This window comes from Takifugu flavidus, unplaced genomic scaffold, assembly GCF_003711565.1.
Source record: "Takifugu flavidus isolate HTHZ2018 unplaced genomic scaffold, ASM371156v2 ctg545, whole genome shotgun sequence".
NCBI lineage: Eukaryota > Metazoa > Chordata > Actinopteri > Tetraodontiformes > Tetraodontidae > Takifugu > Takifugu flavidus.
In genome coordinates this window covers 1-9,133 of record NW_026622159.1, presented here as the reverse complement: position 1 = coordinate 9,133, position 9,133 = coordinate 1, and the positions used below count along the sequence as shown (strand labels likewise).

Sequence of the window (9,133 nt, the reverse complement as noted above, 5' to 3'; positions counted from 1 at the left end):
CCTTTAATGTCAATCATATGTTGCAGTCTCTGTAACAGGTTGCTGTGATCAACTGTATCAAAGGCAGCACTGAGGTCCAGCAGAACCAGCATAGAGACCAGTCCATGATCTGAAGCTATGAGAAGATCATTAGTAACTTTAAGAAGTGCTGCTTCTGTGCTGTGATGAGCTCTCAATCCTGACTAAAACATCCCAAACAGGCTGTTTCTCTGCAGGTGCTCCAGTAACTAAGTCACCACCACCTTCTCAAGAATTTTAGAGATAAAAGGAAGGTTGGATATCGGCCTATAATTTGCTAACACATCAGGATCCAGTGATGTTTTTTACGCAACGGTTAACTGCCACCTTGTAGGACTGGGTTACATAACATGTCACTAAAGAACAATTGATCTGGTCCAGGATAGATCTGCCTATCATTGGTAAAACATTCTTCAACAGGTGTGTTGGGAGGGGATCTAAAAGACACGTGGTGGACTTGGATTTTGGAGTTAGCAAAGAAGCCTCAGAAAAAATATAGGGGTTGAGGAGTTTAAGGGCTTGTTGGAGACCCTGTATGTTCCCACAGTCAGCACATGGTGATGGTCCAGTTGTTGGGATGGCCTGATTAGCTTTTTCTCTGAAAGCTAGAACTTTATCAGTGAAGAAGCTCATGAAGTCTTCACCACTAAGGGATAAGTGGATCTAAAACACTGTGACTCTTGGTCAATTTGGCCACAGTGCTGAAAAGAAATCTGGGATTATTCTGGTTTTCTTCAATTAAAGAAGAAAAATAAGATGTTCTAGCCTTACGGAGTTCATTTTTGTAAACTGCCAGACGGTCTTTCCTGGCTAAATGGTAGCTGTCTATTTTACAAGAATACCACTTCCTTTCTAGTCTTCACACTTTCTGCTTAAGGGTCCTAGTGTGTGAATTATACCAGGGGGCACATCTCTGATTTACTATTTTAATTTTCAAGGGGACAACAGAATCAAACTTGATTCTCAGTGAGGTTGCTGCACCTTCAGCAACAGAGTGGACCTCGGCAGGGCTAAGATTATAATGATGATCCCTGGAGAAGCACACGGTGGTCATGGGATTACCACAGGGATCGCTTCCTGAAACTTAGCTACAGCATTATCTGAAAGACATCTGCTATAGTCAGACTGGGTTCTGAACATAGAAGAATCCTTAATCATCAATGTAAAAGTGATCAGAGAATGATCTGACAGGAGCGGGTTCTGAGGAAACACTGACACATGTTCCACCTCAACACCGTAAGTCAGAACTACATAGATCAAGGGTGTGGTTGAAGCAATGAGTTGGTTAGTTTTTCTGTTGAAGGAAACCAACTGACTCAAGTAATGAAATGAAGCCATTTCTAAAGCTGTCATTTACAACATCTACATGGATATTAAAGTCTCCAATGATAATGACTTTGTCCGTTCTAAGGACCAAGTCAGATAATAAATCGGAGAACTCAGAAAATTTGGCCAAGTTACTAGAAAAGAGCGAGGGTACCATCCCGGGTAGGATGAACACCGTCTCTCCTAATAAGACCAGGTTTTCCCCCAAAAGTGTTCCAGTTGTCTACAAGCCTCTGCCACTTCACAAACAGCACTTTTAGAACATTCAATAAATCATTGCCCTATAAAATGAGCTGCTGCACTGTCAGTTCCGCTCAAGTCTGCCATGAGCTTCCATAGAAAATCCAGCTTCGTATTGAACTTGTCGCTCTTCCTACACCTTTTAAGATAATTTAATGACAAGTCACACACATATATGTAAAAGTTTTCCGGTTGTAATGGTCATCAATTCAGCCTAAATGAAATCAGTCGTTAAGTGCTCTAAATTAGCATTTAAAAACAGGTGGTTTTGGGTTTCCCTTGGCTTCTCCCTAGTGCCTCTCACAGGCCTATTTAGTTAATGAGCCGGCAGGCACTGCATGACATCACTCTATTCTGACCGTTTAAACTGTTGCAGTTAAAACTTTTTTATTGTATATGAAAAAATAATTAATTTTCACAATTTGTTATTTTGCAGTCACCAAACAAGCCCACTATTCCCCAGGAAAGATTCGACCTTTGACAAGCTTGGACCATCCCCAGAGTCCATTTTATGACCCAGAGGGAGGTGCTATTATCCCCTTAGCCAGGATAACAGTGGAACGCATTGCGAGAACGGTAAACTTAAGCCTGTATTGTAAACTTATGAAGAAAAGTATTCTTTCTGTTCCTTTAAACACACATAGAATATTTTAAAGAAAAAAACAACCCTTTTTCAGAAAAAACAGGCTAATGAGGTGTAGTGTGCATAGTGCACAAATTGATACTGTTAAAGCTGCTTTGTTGTATAGGACTAGATGATAATATCCTTTATTGAATTCTTGAGACCCCACTAAAACTGTGGGATGCCAAGTAAGTGATTGCATTCTTTGGGTTATAAAGTGGGCACCCTTCTTCTTGGGTGTTTCACTGATAGGCCCATGACACATCCAGAGGGTTAATCAATGAATTCCAACATAACAGTCTAAGGCTTCTAGGTTCACCCCCTTGACATTATCAACTCACTTGAAGGCCAAGGTGGAGTAGTTTTCTAGACGAAGGTGTTGGACGTTGTAGGACTATCTGGTAAGTTGTAGGCTACTCTACCTACATGTAAACAAGTGCAAACCACACACTTAATTTGCATTTTAGCAAGGTGACAGACTGGGTCCATATGCAGAGGGAGAAACACTGTTGTTTGTGTTGATTGCAGTTTATGATTGTTAGAGGATATGGAAACAATAGAGGAAGGTTGGCAACATCAAGCTGTTCATTTTTTCAGGAAAAATCGATTCTCAATCAATGAAATGTGTGATTTGTATTCATAACATAATAGTTTAATTAGTTACAGAAGTTTGCAGGGTCTTGTCACAGGTACATGAGCACTGTCTCAGTTCATAAAGAAGAGCCACGTTCAACTTACACCCATCATATTATCATACCACAACTCTCTTTTCCTGATTCTGTCTGTCATTTGGGCTTTGTAAACAATCTCGATATTGGGGGTTGAAACCACTGACCTATCCACACATACTGTATACACATACTGTATACACGCACACACGCACACACACACATACACACATTATTATATATATATATATATATATATAATGTTCAGTGTGTGCAGAATGGTTGAAATGCTATTAGACAATTGTAAAGTTATTGTGAGTCCATTGGTAAATTTGACATATTTATGCTAATTGTACTGATCTTATATTGTGTTTATTGTGCACTCGAGCAGCGGTCATAATGTTTCATGTGCATCTGACACCAGCGAAGATCTGCGATACCACTTCTCACAGCGCTAGCAGCCACTCACTGAATGAACTGCCCAGTGTGTCAGAGTGCCTGTAGGGGGTGGGACGTGTTGTTCAACATGGATGACAGCTTAGCCATCATCCTCCCATTTCCCACCACCTCCATTGAGCCCAGAGGATATCCCAGGACAGAGCTGGCCCTCCTTACCAGTCTGTCCATCCTCCTCCTGTCCCTGTCCGTGATGCTGCTGAACCAGCAGACTATCCCATAAAAGATGGCAGATGCCATCACAGTCATAAAAAGTGTTCAGGAGTGGTCCCTGCACTCCAAAAGACCTCAGCCTCCTGAGCAGGAACAGTCTGCTCTTGCTGCTCTTTACAAGGGCGTCTGTTTTGTGTGTCCAGTCCAGGTTATTGTTTAGGTGAACACCCAAGTACTTATAGGACTTCACAACATCGACGTCCTTTCCCAGGATGTTCACCGGTGCAGATGGGGGGTGTTACTCCTGCGAAAATCCACCACCAGCTCCTTGGTTTTACTGGCGTTGATCTGGAGGGTTGTTCCGCAGGCTCCAGTCCACAAAGTCCTCAATAAGTCCTCTGTACTCCCCATCGTCCCCATCAGTGATGAGGCCAACAGCAGCGGAGTCATCAGAGAACTTCTGGAGTTGGCATGATGATGAACAGTATGTAAATTCCACAGTGTAGAGGGTGAACAGGAAAGGAGCCAGAACTGTTCCCTGTGTGACACCGGTGCTGCAGAGAAGCCGATGTGACTTGGAGCCCTTCACTCTGACAAACTATGGTTTTTGTGTGAGGTAGTCTAAAATCCATGTTGTGAGGTGGTGATCCACCCCAGCTACCTGCAGCTTGTCCCCCAGCAGCCTGGGATGGATGGTGTTGAATGCACTGGAAAAATCGAAAAAACATGATCATCACAGTGCTTCCAGCCTTCTCCAGGTGGGTGAGGGAGGTGTGAAGGAGGTAGATGACGGCATCATCCACCCCGATGTTCAGCTGGTAGGCAAACTGCAGCGGGTCCGTAAAGAACCAGTGGACGCAGATGAACAAGGATGAGTCTCTCCAGCATCTTTTTGAGATGAGACGTCAGAGCTACCGGCCTGTAACTCTTGAGCTCCTTGGGGTGCGGTGTCTTTGGCACTGGGACGATGCTGAACGTCTTCCATATCGTGGATTAGCGCGGTTAGCCAGGTCTCAGTAAACAGCAGCAAGCTTCACTCCTGGTACTCCCGCTGATGCCGGGTCAGCGCCGCCAGCTCGTCCATCTTGTTGGGGAGAGATCTGACGTTACCCATGATGATGGAAGTCAGGATAGGCCCATAACGTTTCCTCCTGGCGTGGCGCTCGACCCTGGCGCGGCGTCTCCGTCTCCTTCTCTTCAGCTCGGGGGGCACATCGGGTCGCTCCTCAGGCAGCGCCGCAGAGCTCCGCAGGGTGAACAGCTGGTCCTTGCTATACACAAGCGAGCTGCAGCTCCACGACAGGTCTCTGGACATGGTAACATAAAGTGAAAAAACAAGTAGAGCCACCGGTGCAAACTCCACAAGTCTTGCATGCATGATGAAGATAAAACCAAACCAAACACACTAAAACAAAAGTAGGAGGAACAGAAAAAAAGTTTAAAAAAAGTAACGAAAAGCTCAAAGGTGAGCAGGAGCTGCTGTTACAGGCTGCCACTCGTGCGGCGCCATCAGCAATTATGTTTCTATATTTATTATTGCAGTTTGATGACAATATGTGTCTCTGCACACAAGTACAGTCGCATACGTGTAAAACATGTGAAACGGGTTTTCTTTTGTGCATTCAGGGGCAACAATGTAATGTGATACCAGACACCCTAGATGACATCATGACTGATATTGGACACGAGGAAAAGAAGGAAGGTGTGGTATATGCAAAAACAAAACGCAAAAAAATTATATACACACTTGTCCTCAGATTAACCTCACATTTGTCCCCAGATGAACCTTAAAGAAAAGACACAGTGGATGAAGTCACTCATATACTATTGACAGAATGACAAAAATAATTAATTCTGCATCACTGGTAGCAGCCATGGGTGCTGGTCAACAGAAGCTGAAGTTAATTCAGGATTCTTGGTCAGGGAGAAGGTTCTTCGTGGATTACAGCTCTCAGAAATGTTAAGGTCTTGCCAGCTATAACGCCAAACCCAAAATGCAAACCAAGACTGGAAACAGGGTAGAAGGAATTTTATTGCCAAAATAAATCAAACTAAATGGATTTATCAGGGAGAAAATATTTGGGCTGATTGAAGTATTAAGAATGGACGTGGCAGGCAGGACTGGAGACAAGGAAAAATCATGATAAGAATGTGATCTCCTTTAGTACCAAAGTCCTTTTATTTAGACAGAAAGAATGAAAAGTTCAAATACTTTTTATTTTGCTCGGAGCAATACATGAGAGTCCGAGGTAAGTAGTAAGGAGCTGCCAACATATTGACAGATAGATGATACTGGAAGGCTAAATCTTTACTTCAGGAGCATTTTGGCAACAAGCATAAAATTGCCAGCTCTTATATGGATTTGGATGTAGCAGGGCCATCAGTTTAACCGGATGACATACACTCTTTTTGGGGTGAAGTTGCAGCGCTATGGAAAGTTGTTGCTTTGGTTCAAACCAATGATCCTCACCAGAGAGGATATCAAACCAGAAAATGGTGCTGGTGAGAATAGCTGCAAACTTTCAATTTTGCCAGTAATACTGAAAGCCAAGAAAGGGATTGGAGTAGTACACACATTCACATTTCTTGATATAGGTAGCACTGCATTATTTTGTACAGTAGGCCTTTTGACCAAGCTCCAAAGAAGATCAATTATTCTTTTGACAACCATGGGTCAAGGATAGACATTGTTTTAGGTCTTGAAGGTAGCCATTTTTGTGATCGACCAGGTATAGACACCCAGAAGACTATACCTGTACATCAAGGAAACATCCCACATTAGAAAAATAGCAAACAGTGGTGTTTTCTGAATTCTGTCCATCTGCCTGAAATTGAGAAATAGAAGTACTGACTAGTTCAGATGTCCCAAAGGCTTTTGAACCACTTGATGCTATACAGAGTGTGGGAAATGGACATTGTGGACCTTAATTGTGGACAGTTAATGGACCACTGGGAAGGAGTGATGATGATGCTCAAGAGCAGTAAACAGTAAATGTCCACAGAATCTCAGCCATGAAACTTGACAAGTTGTAGGGGCAACAGTTCAGCTAGTAAAACAGCAAACATAACCCATGTAATCAGTTTTTTGAATATAAAAATTGGCACTATCATCAAATCATCAGGTCATCTTACATGGTGATTTTGAGGTGGTAAAATTGTCCTTACAGTTCCTTAGTATCCTTTGGTAAAACAATAAAAATAATAATAAGATCGATTTTCTTATTTCAAAAGATTGTTATTTCAGGGGCTAAGATGAGAAAGCAGCCTGAACTGAGAAGTTAACCTGAGATAAGAGATCTGGAAGCAGCCTGAGATGAGAAGTCTGCAGTCAGACCTTGAAATAAATATTGACCATCATGGCCTTAAGCTAATTGTGTGTCTTGTAATTCATTCAGAAATATAACTTGGAGAGCTATCGTCTAGATGCGCAACCTTTCATCTCAATCAGATTTTCTGGAATCCTAGCTTGCAGAAATAAATGGCATGACAGTTTTTCAAAATAAGTGGAGTCAATGGCAGGTGGAATTAATCCTGCCTTGGGGCAAACGTACCTGGAACCTTGAATCTTGAAGCTGTAAGGGGACAGTAGCTAACCAATATACAATCATAAAACTTAACAGACCAAACCATTTCAAATAGATCTGCTCCTCAGCTGGTGAGAAGGCAAGAGGCAGGTTTCCATGTCTAACAAATTTATATGTGTATTAATTTAAAATGAAGACATTAATACCTGGAGCACTGCAATGAGCTTACAGCTTATCCCGGGTGTAACCCACCTCCCGTCGAAAGGCACCTGTGGTGAGCTCTGTGATATTGTATTATATATGTTTTTTGGGTTGTTTTTTTTAGGTGGGGGGGGGGGGGGGGGGTGAAAGGGTGTGCTAAAAGAATAAATGTCATTCATTTTGTTTTGTTTTTCTTTTAAGATAACATACCAGAGACATGCATTTACTCGGAGTGGTCTCCTTGGTCTGCGTGTAGCAGTGCTACTTGTGAGAAAGGTCGACAGATGAGACAGAGGATGTTGAAGGCACAGCTGGACCCTACTGTGCCATGTCCACACACTCAAGATTTCCAGCCCTGCATGACACCGGGATGCACTGTAGAGGGTAAAGACTTTAGGCCAACACAAACAGATTGAAAGAGAAGAAAAGCAAGACAGAGGCAGAGAGTAGAAGCATGAGAGTATCAGTTGTAAAAGGAGTGTCGGCTGTAGACTGAATAAATTATAAGCAATTATTTGAATCATCTGAGGTATTTTCATTCATTCATTTGAGGCAGTTTCATTCATTCTTTTCTTTTGTATGTTAATTTTATATGAGAATACTAATATTAGTACAAAAAATGTGAAAATACACCACTGTAAGTTGTTAGTTTACCGTATTTTCACGACCACAAGGCGCACTGTAATAAAAGGCACAGTCTCAGTTACGGGTGCAATATCTGTATCTAAAACATACATAAGGCGCACCGTATTATTAGGCACATGCTAAAACATACAGTAAAAAATGACAATGGAAGTAAAATGGTGAGTTTCGACACATTTATTGAACAAAATATTTATTCTTCCGCCACAAAACCATCAAAGTTTTCATCTTCTGTATCTGAATTAAACAGCTGCGCTATTTCAATGTCCAGCATCCCGAATTCCTCTTCTTCATCATCTGAATCAGACTCACCGACCGGTTCCGCTTCAGCATTGATGCCGGCTTTTGTGAAAGCTCTTACAATACATGAAGACGGTATCATAGCCCATGCATCTACAGTCCATGGTGGCATAACTTGCCCGCCGCTGCCTGATAGTCTTTGTGAAGGATTGTTCGCCTTCCGCTATCCAGCGCTCTGTTCGTTTTCGTGGCAGCTGAGAACCACAGTGAACAACGACTTCTCATGCCCCGTTGTGCGTATCGCCACCGTGCTGGTCCCTTTTTTCTCCACTGTGTGGGTCAAAGAGATGTCAAAAGTCATAGGGATCTCATCCATGTTGGTGATGTGGCTGGGTGCGGTAATCTTGTAGTAGGTGCGGAAGATGGCCACCCTTTCCTGGTAATCCGCGGGCAGCCGCTGCGCAACAGTTGTCCTTGCGTGTATGGAGAGATGCCGCTTCCTCATGAAGTGAAAACACCAAGACGGACCTCCTTGAAAGTGCTCAGTGTCCCTTTCTTCAGGAATCGCTTTGGCCTTTTGTCGAATGGTGACAGTAAAGACGCCCCTTCCAGTTGTTCCACAACCAACTGTTCCACTCGGTCTTCAAGCTCGGGCCACCTTGCTTTGTTCCCGCGGAAACTCAGCTTTGTCTTTCTCACTTGGCGCAGTTCACTTTCTTTCTCCACTTTCTGACCATGGACTCATTTACATTAAAATGTCTTGCAGCTGCTCGATTGCCATTTTCAGCCGCATATTCGATGGCCTGCAGTTTAAAGTAAGCCTCATACGCGTGTCGCTTGACCAGTGCCATTTTAGGGGGTCCTTACGGTTTGCCGCTAATCGATGGGTGGAGCGTTTATCGTAGTGCATCCACCAAAGGCACCCAGCAGATTCTGGAACTCGGTCCACACACAAGGAGCATATTATAAGGTGCACCGTCGATTTTTGAGAAAATCTCAGTGTTTTAGGTGCGCCTTATAGTCGTGAAAATACAGTAATTAAC

The 9,133-nt window shown here is 43.0% G+C and overlaps 1 long non-coding RNA gene across 1 annotated transcript; it reads left to right on the top strand.

The window, feature by feature from the left end:
• The first annotated feature begins 2,049 nt into the window (after nucleotides 1-2,049).
• LOC130520827 (uncharacterized) lies at nucleotides 2,050-7,728 on the top strand. Its single transcript, XR_008949070.1, has 3 exons — nucleotides 2,050-2,160; nucleotides 5,110-5,185; nucleotides 7,410-7,728. It is a non-coding gene; the product is annotated as an uncharacterized LOC130520827 (long non-coding RNA).
• The last annotated feature ends 1,405 nt before the right edge of the window (nucleotides 7,729-9,133 follow it).